At 40.6% G+C, this 12,360-nt stretch overlaps 7 non-coding genes across 7 annotated transcripts; all 7 read right to left on the bottom strand.

Moving 5' to 3' along the window:
- Positions 1 to 896: 896 nt before the first annotated feature.
- LOC123488497 lies at positions 897 to 1,015 on the bottom strand. The gene has a single exon (XR_006660128.1). It is a non-coding gene; the product is annotated as a 5S ribosomal RNA (ribosomal RNA).
- A 1,160-nt stretch (positions 1,016 to 2,175) lies between these two features.
- On the bottom strand, positions 2,176 to 2,294 carry LOC121565989. Its single transcript, XR_006660127.1, has one exon. It is a non-coding gene; the product is annotated as a 5S ribosomal RNA (ribosomal RNA).
- A 1,159-nt stretch (positions 2,295 to 3,453) lies between these two features.
- On the bottom strand, positions 3,454 to 3,572 carry LOC121565986. Its single transcript, XR_006660126.1, has one exon. It is a non-coding gene; the product is annotated as a 5S ribosomal RNA (ribosomal RNA).
- Positions 3,573 to 4,732: 1,160 nt separating this feature from the next.
- LOC121565994 lies at positions 4,733 to 4,851 on the bottom strand. Its single transcript, XR_006660125.1, has one exon. It is a non-coding gene; the product is annotated as a 5S ribosomal RNA (ribosomal RNA).
- Positions 4,852 to 6,008: 1,157 nt separating this feature from the next.
- On the bottom strand, positions 6,009 to 6,127 carry LOC121565988. Its single transcript, XR_006660124.1, has one exon. It is a non-coding gene; the product is annotated as a 5S ribosomal RNA (ribosomal RNA).
- Positions 6,128 to 7,286: 1,159 nt separating this feature from the next.
- On the bottom strand, positions 7,287 to 7,405 carry LOC121565984. The gene has a single exon (XR_006660123.1). It is a non-coding gene; the product is annotated as a 5S ribosomal RNA (ribosomal RNA).
- A 1,160-nt stretch (positions 7,406 to 8,565) lies between these two features.
- Positions 8,566 to 8,684, bottom strand: LOC121565985. Its single transcript, XR_006000762.2, has one exon. It is a non-coding gene; the product is annotated as a 5S ribosomal RNA (ribosomal RNA).
- Between the last annotated feature and the right edge of the window lie 3,676 nt (positions 8,685 to 12,360).

Genomic DNA, 12,360 nt, shown 5'->3' with positions numbered 1-12,360 from the left:
AACAATATTCAAACATTTATTGAACTTAGTAAGAAATCAACTAAATCTATTCAACTTGTTAGAAAACGCATTCATTTGCCCAAGTCAATCATAAGACATGAACAAAATGCATCAGTGATTCGTATTTCCATGAACTTTCTGAAACGGCACAGGAATGCCCCTGTCTGTGTGCATGTGTGCGGTGCGCGCGTATGTCTACACTTTGTGTAGCCGTTAGCGATGATGCTAATGATAACCTTCTTCTGGTAGGGAAGGAATGGCTTTCCCCAAAACCTTCGCAAGTAAATGTTAACTACAAAGTAGCCTATGCCTGCATGGCAGAATTATACCGTGATCATTTGCATCACTCCAGTTGCCATTTGTTCTACAGCAACACCGCTTAACCAAACAAAGGTCTCTTCCTGGTGCATGCTTGCATTTAAGGGTAACTACACCCCAACATCTAAATGTCTTACATTTTTCCCAGACCTCACAAATGGTCACCTGATAGGGTTTAAACATTGTTGTGGACATAGAACATCCAATTGTGCTGTTTTGCTATTAAAAAGGTGTACTTTTGAGAGCGAAAACCTGCCAAAACAGGGACAAACGGTCAACGGGGAAATCTAAACGGAGAAAAGGGAACTTGGGAATTAACGGAATCAGGCAAAACATTGAAGGGATTGTATAGTGCCCTAATGGACTACAGACATTGACTGTCTCCTAGACTAAAAACAAAGGCTGCATGTACTGCCTATATTTTGAGGGAAACGCACTGTCCATTATTTGATTTGATTTGATCAGGGCAGGGCAGCACACACAACTGCATTTAGTCCAATAACAATCCATGATATTATTAGGGTGATAAATAAAAAGCAGTTGCTCCATGACACAAGAGCACGCTCTACTGGGACAAAAGCTTACAGCACCTGGTATTCCCAGGCGGTCTCCCATCCAAGTACTAACCAGGCCCGACCCTGCTTAGCTTCCGAGATCGGACGAGATCGGGCGTATTCAGGCTGGTATGGCCGTAAGCGAGGGAACAACTCTTGGTACACTATATAAAGTCAATGTGTCACTCACTCTGAAAGGGACACAGAAACGTATCCACTTTGTGACACAAACTGAAGAAGCTCAACCCCTGCTTACATTTCCAATATATATATATATATATTTGAGTCTTGTTGGGGGGGGGAAGAGGGCATATCCTATGTTGATTTATGACAAGTTCATTGACTAGGGCCCTATAAAATAGGCGTTGCGGACCGAATCACGGAATCCAGACATTAAACCGAAATTCAACAATATTCAAACATTTATTGAACTTAGTAAGAAATCAACTAAATCTATTCAACTTGTTAGAAAACGCATTCATTTGCCCAAGTCAATCATAAGACATGAACAAAATGCATCAGTGATTCGTATTTCCATGAACTTTCTGAAACGGCACAGGAATGCCCCTGTCTGTGTGCATGTGTGCGGTGCGCGCGTATGTCTACACTTTGTGTAGCCGTTAGCGATGATGCTAATGATAACCTTCTTCTGGTAGGGAAGGAATGGCTTTCCCCAAAACCTTCGCAAGTAAATGTTAACTACAAAGTAGCCTATGCCTGCATGGCAGAATTATACCGTGATCATTTGCATCACTCCAGTTGCCATTTGTTCTACAGCAACACCGCTTAACCAAACAAAGGTCTCTTCCTGGTGCATGCTTGCATTTAAGGGTAACTACACCCCAACATCTAAATGTCTTACATTTTTCCCAGACCTCACAAATGGTCACCTGATAGGGTTTAAACATTGTTGTGGACATAGAACATCCAATTGTGCTGTTTTGCTATTAAAAAGGTGTACTTTTGAGAGCGAAAACCTGCCAAAACAGGGACAAACGGTCAACGGGGAAATCTAAACGGAGAAAAGGGAACTTGGGAATTAACGGAATCAGGCAAAACATTGAAGGGATTGTATAGTGCCCTAATGGACTACAGACATTGACTGTCTCCTAGACTAAAAACAAAGGCTGCATGTACTGCCTATATTTTGAGGGAAACGCACTGTCCATTATTTGATTTGATTTGATCAGGGCAGGGCAGCACACACAACTGCATTTAGTCCAATAACAATCCATGATATTATTAGGGTGATAAATAAAAAGCAGTTGCTCCATGACACAAGAGCACGCTCTACTGGGACAAAAGCTTACAGCACCTGGTATTCCCAGGCGGTCTCCCATCCAAGTACTAACCAGGCCCGACCCTGCTTAGCTTCCGAGATCGGACGAGATCGGGCGTATTCAGGCTGGTATGGCCGTAAGCGAGGGAACAACTCTTGGTACACTATATAAAGTCAATGTGTCACTCACTCTGAAAGGGACACAGAAACGTATCCACTTTGTGACACAAACTGAAGAAGCTCAACCCCTGCTTACATTTCCAATATATATATATATATATTTGAGTCTTGTTGGGGGGGGAAGAGGGCATATCCTATGTTGATTTATGACAAGTTCATTGACTAGGGCCCTATAAAATAGGCGTTGCGGACCGAATCACGGAATCCAGACATTAAACCGAAATTCAACAATATTCAAACATTTATTGAACTTAGTAAGAAATCAACTAAATCTATTCAACTTGTTAGAAAACGCATTCATTTGCCCAAGTCAATCATAAGACATGAACAAAATGCATCAGTGATTCGTATTTCCATGAACTTTCTGAAACGGCACAGGAATGCCCCTGTCTGTGTGCATGTGTGCGGTGCGCGCGTATGTCTACACTTTGTGTAGCCGTTAGCGATGATGCTAATGATAACCTTCTTCTGGTAGGGAAGGAATGGCTTTCCCCAAAACCTTCGCAAGTAAATGTTAACTACAAAGTAGCCTATGCCTGCATGGCAGAATTATACCGTGATCATTTGCATCACTCCAGTTGCCATTTGTTCTACAGCAACACCGCTTAACCAAACAAAGGTCTCTTCCTGGTGCATGCTTGCATTTAAGGGTAACTACACCCCAACATCTAAATGTCTTACATTTTTCCCAGACCTCACAAATGGTCACCTGATAGGGTTTAAACATTGTTGTGGACATAGAACATCCAATTGTGCTGTTTTGCTATTAAAAAGGTGTACTTTTGAGAGCGAAAACCTGCCAAAACAGGGACAAACGGTCAACGGGGAAATCTAAACGGAGAAAAGGGAACTTGGGAATTAACGGAATCAGGCAAAACATTGAAGGGATTGTATAGTGCCCTAATGGACTACAGACATTGACTGTCTCCTAGACTAAAAACAAAGGCTGCATGTACTGCCTATATTTTGAGGGAAACGCACTGTCCATTATTTGATTTGATTTGATCAGGGCAGGGCAGCACACAAACTGCATTTAGTCCAATAACAATCCATGATATTATTAGGGTGATAAATAAAAAGCAGTTGCTCCATGACACAAGAGCACGCTCTACTGGGACAAAAAGCTTACAGCACCTGGTATTCCCAGGCGGTCTCCCATCCAAGTACTAACCAGGCCCGACCCTGCTTAGCTTCCGAGATCGGACGAGATCGGGCGTATTCAGGCTGGTATGGCCGTAAGCGAGGGAACAACTCTTGGTACACTATATAAAGTCAATGTGTCACTCACTCTGAAAGGGACACAGAAACGTATCCACTTTGTGACACAAACTGAAGAAGCTCAACCCCTGCTTACATTTCCAATATATATATATATATATTTGAGTCTTGTTGGGGGGGGGAAGAGGGCATATCCTATGTTGATTTATGACAAGTTCATTGACTAGGGCCCTATAAAATAGGCGTTGCGGACCGAATCACGGAATCCAGACATTAAACCGAAATTCAACAATATTCAAACATTTATTGAACTTAGTAAGAAATCAACTAAATCTATTCAACTTGTTAGAAAACGCATTCATTTGCCCAAGTCAATCATAAGACATGAACAAAATGCATCAGTGATTCGTATTTCCATGAACTTTCTGAAACGGCACAGGAATGCCCCTGTCTGTGTGCATGTGTGCGGTGCGCGCGTATGTCTACACTTTGTGTAGCCGTTAGCGATGATGCTAATGATAACCTTCTTCTGGTAGGGAAGGAATGGCTTTCCCCAAAACCTTCGCAAGTAAATGTTAACTACAAAGTAGCCTATGCCTGCATGGCAGAATTATACCGTGATCATTTGCATCACTCCAGTTGCCATTTGTTCTACAGCAACACCGCTTAACCAAACAAAGGTCTCTTCCTGGTGCATGCTTGCATTTAAGGGTAACTACACCCCAACATCTAAATGTCTTACATTTTTCCCAGACCTCACAAATGGTCACCTGATAGGGTTTAAACATTGTTGTGGACATAGAACATCCAATTGTGCTGTTTTGCTATTAAAAAGGTGTACTTTTGAGAGCGAAAACCTGCCAAAACAGGGACAAACGGTCAACGGGGAAATCTAAACGGAGAAAAGGGAACTTGGGAATTAACGGAATCAGGCAAAACATTGAAGGGATTGTATAGTGCCCTAATGGACTACAGACATTGACTGTCTCCTAGACTAAAAACAAAGGCTGCATGTACTGCCTATATTTTGAGGGAAACGCACTGTCCATTATTTGATTTGATTTGATCAGGGCAGGGCAGCACACAAACTGCATTTAGTCCAATAACAATCCATGATATTATTAGGGTGATAAATAAAAAGCAGTTGCTCCATGACACAAGAGCACGCTCTACTGGGACAAAAAGCTTACAGCACCTGGTATTCCCAGGCGGTCTCCCATCCAAGTACTAACCAGGCCCGACCCTGCTTAGCTTCCGAGATCGGACGAGATCGGGCGTATTCAGGCTGGTATGGCCGTAAGCGAGGGAACAACTCTTGGTACACTATATAAAGTCAATGTGTCACTCACTCTGAAAGGGACACAGAAACGTATCCACTTTGTGACACAAACTGAAGAAGCTCAACCCCTGCTTACATTTCCAATATATATATATATATATTTGAGTCTTGTTGGGGGGAAGAGGGCATATCCTATGTTGATTTATGACAAGTTCATTGACTAGGGCCCTATAAAATAGGCGTTGCGGACCGAATCACGGAATCCAGACATTAAACCGAAATTCAACAATATTCAAACATTTATTGAACTTAGTAAGAAATCAACTAAATCTATTCAACTTGTTAGAAAACGCATTCATTTGCCCAAGTCAATCATAAGACATGAACAAAATGCATCAGTGATTCGTATTTCCATGAACTTTCTGAAACGGCACAGGAATGCCCCTGTCTGTGTGCATGTGTGCGGTGCGCGCGTATGTCTACACTTTGTGTAGCCGTTAGCGATGATGCTAATGATAACCTTCTTCTGGTAGGGAAGGAATGGCTTTCCCCAAAACCTTCGCAAGTAAATGTTAACTACAAAGTAGCCTATGCCTGCATGGCAGAATTATACCGTGATCATTTGCATCACTCCAGTTGCCATTTGTTCTACAGCAACACCGCTTAACCAAACAAAGGTCTCTTCCTGGTGCATGCTTGCATTTAAGGGTAACTACACCCCAACATCTAAATGTCTTACATTTTTCCCAGACCTCACAAATGGTCACCTGATAGGGTTTAAACATTGTTGTGGACATAGAACATCCAATTGTGCTGTTTTGCTATTAAAAAGGTGTACTTTTGAGAGCGAAAACCTGCCAAAACAGGGACAAACGGTCAACGGGGAAATCTAAACGGAGAAAAGGGAACTTGGGAATTAACGGAATCAGGCAAAACATTGAAGGGATTGTATAGTGCCCTAATGGACTACAGACATTGACTGTCTCCTAGACTAAAAACAAAGGCTGCATGTACTGCCTATATTTTGAGGGAAACGCACTGTCCATTATTTGATTTGATTTGATCAGGGCAGGGCAGCACACAAACTGCATTTAGTCCAATAACAATCCATGATATTATTAGGGTGATAAATAAAAAGCAGTTGCTCCATGACACAAGAGCACGCTCTACTGGGACAAAAAGCTTACAGCACCTGGTATTCCCAGGCGGTCTCCCATCCAAGTACTAACCAGGCCCGACCCTGCTTAGCTTCCGAGATCGGACGAGATCGGGCGTATTCAGGCTGGTATGGCCGTAAGCGAGGGAACAACTCTTGGTACACTATATAAAGTCAATGTGTCACTCACTCTGAAAGGGACACAGAAACGTATCCACTTTGTGACACAAACTGAAGAAGCTCAACCCCTGCTTACATTTCCAATATATATATATATATATTTGAGTCTTGTTGGGGGGGGAAGAGGGCATATCCTATGTTGATTTATGACAAGTTCATTGACTAGGGCCCTATAAAATAGGCGTTGCGGACCGAATCACGGAATCCAGACATTAAACCGAAATTCAACAATATTCAAACATTTATTGAACTTAGTAAGAAATCAACTAAATCTATTCAACTTGTTAGAAAACGCATTCATTTGCCCAAGTCAATCATAAGACATGAACAAAATGCATCAGTGATTCGTATTTCCATGAACTTTCTGAAACGGCACAGGAATGCCCCTGTCTGTGTGCATGTGTGCGGTGCGCGCGTATGTCTACACTTTGTGTAGCCGTTAGCGATGATGCTAATGATAACCTTCTTCTGGTAGGGAAGGAATGGCTTTCCCCAAAACCTTCGCAAGTAAATGTTAACTACAAAGTAGCCTATGCCTGCATGGCAGAATTATACCGTGATCATTTGCATCACTCCAGTTGCCATTTGTTCTACAGCAACACCGCTTAACCAAACAAAGGTCTCTTCCTGGTGCATGCTTGCATTTAAGGGTAACTACACCCCAACATCTAAATGTCTTACATTTTTCCCAGACCTCACAAATGGTCACCTGATAGGGTTTAAACATTGTTGTGGACATAGAACATCCAATTGTGCTGTTTTGCTATTAAAAAGGTGTACTTTTGAGAGCGAAAACCTGCCAAAACAGGGACAAACGGTCAACGGGGAAATCTAAACGGAGAAAAGGGAACTTGGGAATTAACGGAATCAGGCAAAACATTGAAGGGATTGTATAGTGCCCTAATGGACTACAGACATTGACTGTCTCCTAGACTAAAAACAAAGGCTGCATGTACTGCCTATATTTTGAGGGAAACGCACTGTCCATTATTTGATTTGATTTGATCAGGGCAGGGCAGCACACAAACTGCATTTAGTCCAATAACAATCCATGATATTATTAGGGTGATAAATAAAAAGCAGTTGCTCCATGACACAAGAGCACGCTCTACTGGGACAAAAAGCTTACAGCACCTGGTATTCCCAGGCGGTCTCCCATCCAAGTACTAACCAGGCCCGACCCTGCTTAGCTTCCGAGATCGGACGAGATCGGGCGTATTCAGGCTGGTATGGCCGTAAGCGAGGGAACAACTCTTGGTACACTATATAAAGTCAATGTGTCACTCACTCTGAAAGGGACACAGAAACGTATCCACTTTGTGACACAAACTGAAGAAGCTCAACCCCTGCTTACATTTCCAATATATATATATATATATATTTGAGTCTTGTTGGGGGGGAAGAGGGCATATCCTATGTTGATTTATGACAAGTTCATTGACTAGGGCCCTATAAAATAGGCGTTGCGGACCGAATCACGGAATCCAGACATTAAACCGAAATTCAACAATATTCAAACATTTATTGAACTTAGTAAGAAATCAACTAAATCTATTCAACTTGTTAGAAAACGCATTCATTTGCCCAAGTCAATCATAAGACATGAACAAAATGCATCAGTGATTCGTATTTCCATGAACTTTCTGAAACGGCACAGGAATGCCCCTGTCTGTGTGCATGTGTGCGGTGCGCGCGTATGTCTACACTTTGTGTAGCCGTTAGCGATGATGCTAATGATAACCTTCTTCTGGTAGGGAAGGAATGGCTTTCCCCAAAACCTTCGCAAGTAAATGTTAACTACAAAGTAGCCTATGCCTGCATGGCAGAATTATACCGTGATCATTTGCATCACTCCAGTTGCCATTTGTTCTACAGCAACACCGCTTAACCAAACAAAGGTCTCTTCCTGGTGCATGCTTGCATTTAAGGGTAACTACACCCCAACATCTAAATGTCTTACATTTTTCCCAGACCTCACAAATGGTCACCTGATAGGGTTTAAACATTGTTGTGGACATAGAACATCCAATTGTGCTGTTTTGCTATTAAAAAGGTGTACTTTTGAGAGCGAAAACCTGCCAAAACAGGGACAAACGGTCAACGGGGAAATCTAAACGGAGAAAAGGGAACTTGGGAATTAACGGAATCAGGCAAAACATTGAAGGGATTGTATAGTGCCCTAATGGACTACAGACATTGACTGTCTCCTAGACTAAAAACAAAGGCTGCATGTACTGCCTATATTTTGAGGGAAACGCACTGTCCATTATTTGATTTGATTTGATCAGGGCAGGGCAGCACACAAACTGCATTTAGTCCAATAACAATCCATGATATTATTAGGGTGATAAATAAAAAGCAGTTGCTCCATGACACAAGAGCACGCTCTACTGGGACAAAAAGCTTACAGCACCTGGTATTCCCAGGCGGTCTCCCATCCAAGTACTAACCAGGCCCGACCCTGCTTAGCTTCCGAGATCGGACGAGATCGGGCGTATTCAGGCTGGTATGGCCGTAAGCGAGGGAACAACTCTTGGTACACTATATAAAGTCAATGTGTCACTCACTCTGAAAGGGACACAGAAACGTATCCACTTTGTGACACAAACTGAAGAAGCTCAACCCCTGCTTACATTTCCAATATATATATATATATATTTGAGTCTTGTTGGGGGGGGAAGAGGGCATATCCTATGTTGATTTATGACAAGTTCATTGACTAGGGCCCTATAAAATAGGCGTTGCGGACCGAATCACGGAATCCAGACATTAAACCGAAATTCAACAATATTCAAACATTTATTGAACTTAGTAAGAAATCAACTAAATCTATTCAACTTGTTAGAAAACGCATTCATTTGCCCAAGTCAATCATAAGACATGAACAAAATGCATCAGTGATTCGTATTTCCATGAACTTTCTGAAACGGCACAGGAATGCCCCTGTCTGTGTGCATGTGTGCGGTGCGCGCGTATGTCTACACTTTGTGTAGCCGTTAGCGATGATGCTAATGATAACCTTCTTCTGGTAGGGAAGGAATGGCTTTCCCCAAAACCTTCGCAAGTAAATGTTAACTACAAAGTAGCCTATGCCTGCATGGCAGAATTATACCGTGATCATTTGCATCACTCCAGTTGCCATTTGTTCTACAGCAACACCGCTTAACCAAACAAAGGTCTCTTCCTGGTGCATGCTTGCATTTAAGGGTAACTACACCCCAACATCTAAATGTCTTACATTTTTCCCAGACCTCACAAATGGTCACCTGATAGGGTTTAAACATTGTTGTGGACATAGAACATCCAATTGTGCTGTTTTGCTATTAAAAAGGTGTACTTTTGAGAGCGAAAACCTGCCAAAACAGGGACAAACGGTCAACGGGGAAATCTAAACGGAGAAAAGGGAACTTGGGAATTAACGGAATCAGGCAAAACATTGAAGGGATTGTATAGTGCCCTAATGGACTACAGACATTGACTGTCTCCTAGACTAAAAACAAAGGCTGCATGTACTGCCTATATTTTGAGGGAAACGCACTGTCCATTATTTGATTTGATTTGATCAGGGCAGGGCAGCACACAAACTGCATTTAGTCCAATAACAATCCATGATATTATTAGGGTGATAAATAAAAAGCAGTTGCTCCATGACACAAGAGCACGCTCTACTGGGACAAAAAGCTTACAGCACCTGGTATTCCCAGGCGGTCTCCCATCCAAGTACTAACCAGGCCCGACCCTGCTTAGCTTCCGAGATCGGACGAGATCGGGCGTATTTTTTTATTTTTATTTTTTATTATCAAAAAATTCAATTTTTTACAATATTTACAGTACAATATTACAAAGAACAATACAGAAGACACTATCCTAACATAGGCAGGTGAACAATTCACCCCCTATCAAATCAAAGAACCCAAAGAAATAAAAATACAAAAAAAACTATTATACAAAAAAAACCCAGACATGACTAAGACATAACAAATTCCACCCACAAAATAGGCAGATTAACACCCCCTATCAATATAACAAAATATTTATTCTTCAAAAATTATAAGTGATTCCTCCACCATCCACCTTTGCAATCAACCCACACCCCTCAACAAAATGTTCATCAAAATCTTCCATCCCATAATTAAACAACATATCCATGTGTTTACTAAACAGTGATATAAAAATACCCCACACCTTCACCCTCTTCCTGTCAAAAAAAACCATAATTCCTCCTACAAAAAATAGCATACCTCACAAAACTCAAAACAATATTCAACAAGCACACATTAACACCATCACATTTACCAGACACTCCAAATAACACAAGTTCCTCCCACACATACTTTTTCAAGAAATCACCCCCCCAGTTTTTACTTAACATTTCCTTAACTTTACAAAACATATATTTTAATTCCTCACATTCTATAAACAAATGCATAAGCGTTTCTGGGAAACATCCACATATATCGCATTCCCTTTTTACTTCACAATTAATTTGATGTAACACCACCTTTGTAAATATTCTATTGTGTCTTAACTTAAAATCATTATTTTCACACTCCTTACTATTATATTTTACATTTAAATTTTCCCATATCTTTTTTTCATCCAATTCTGGAAAAACTGTTTTCCAAAAATTTTTCAGCAGCCGGCCTTCTATAACATTTTCCTACCATTATTCTATACAATATTTTCACTGGTATAGTAGATAAATGTACTTTCTTCTCACTGCTACCAATGAACAAATTAGGAAATACAAACAGATTTTCTCTTTCAACCTCACTATTTATTAAATCCACCCATGCGCTTGGTATGCTATTCTTTATCTTGTCATACATATTATTCACTGTTCCCCTTCCCACCTCTTCATCCCATTCCTTGATAATATCAAAAATAGCTTCTTCAGGTAAAAACCCTGGAATTACCTCATAGGTATAATCTTTTATTTGTCGTAGACCTGCACTCCTAAATACTTTATTATACAAAACTTGTTCTTTGTTCTTGATTTTCTCATTCAGAAATATAGGTTGATTCATAATCAGGTCAATATGACCACATTCATAATATACATTAGGCAACAACTCTGCCCATGCATTTAGCACCTCTTTATAAAAATCTGGTACCTTTTCAAACATTTTCCTTTTAAGCCCCATCAATAAACCATTATCTCCACATCCACCACTCTCCTCTAAGTAGACCTTAAAGAAGTGTTTCCAGCCATAATCTTCACTGTCATACAAATATTTCTTTACTGTTTTTATCCTAATAGCTTTTCTTTTGACATCTAAATCTACAAGTTTTAAACCTCCATCCACATAGTCAGCTATCAATGTTTTCTGAGATATTCTAACACCTTTACCATCCCATATAAAATTAGACACCACCTTATTTAATTCATTTAGCACCCACTCAGGCATGTCCAGGACTCCCAAAACATACACAAATTTAGATAATACCAAAGCATTTGCAACAATTACTTTACCTTTTAACCTTTAATTTTCTATTTTTCCAGAAATTTAACGTTAGCTTGACTTTATTAAGGATCCCAGTCCAAGTTATATCTTTTGCCTCTTTCTCCTTTACACCAATGTTTACTCCCAGCACTTTAATAAAATCCCTTGCTATCTTGAATGGAATCTCACACTTATTTGCATCGATATCCCCAACAAACATTATTTCAGTCTTCTCTATATTAACTTTAGCGCCCGATGCCTTACCATATATATCTATGATTCTCATAATGCTTCCAATGCTTCCTATATCTTTCACAGTGCAAGTAGTGTCATCAGCGTACTGATGTACAACACTGATACCACCACCTGGGATTCCGACACCCCTTACCTCTTTATTACTATTTATTAAAGTAGCTAACGGTTCTGTAGAAATACTGTACAACAGAGCTGACAAAGGACAGCCCTGCCTTACTGACCTCTCTACAGGAAAAGTATCTGTTACCACTCCGTTACATTTGACACAACTTTTAGCCCCGCTGTACAACAGGTTGATCCAAGATACAAACTTTGGCCCAAAACCAAACCTCTCCATAGTCTGTAATAGGAAGCTATGCTCCACTCTATCAAAGGCTTTGTTAAAATCCAAACTTAATACTATACCGCCTTCATTTTTCATTTGATTAACAACATCTCTAATTGTACAAATTACATCTGCAACATCTCTTCCAGGTATACCGTAGGCTTGTGTTGAT

This window comes from Coregonus clupeaformis, unplaced genomic scaffold, assembly GCF_020615455.1.
Source record: "Coregonus clupeaformis isolate EN_2021a unplaced genomic scaffold, ASM2061545v1 scaf2370, whole genome shotgun sequence".
Lineage (NCBI taxonomy): Eukaryota > Metazoa > Chordata > Actinopteri > Salmoniformes > Salmonidae > Coregonus > Coregonus clupeaformis.
Note: the sequence above shows the minus strand (reverse complement) of the source record. Positions and strands in the feature narration are given on the sequence as shown.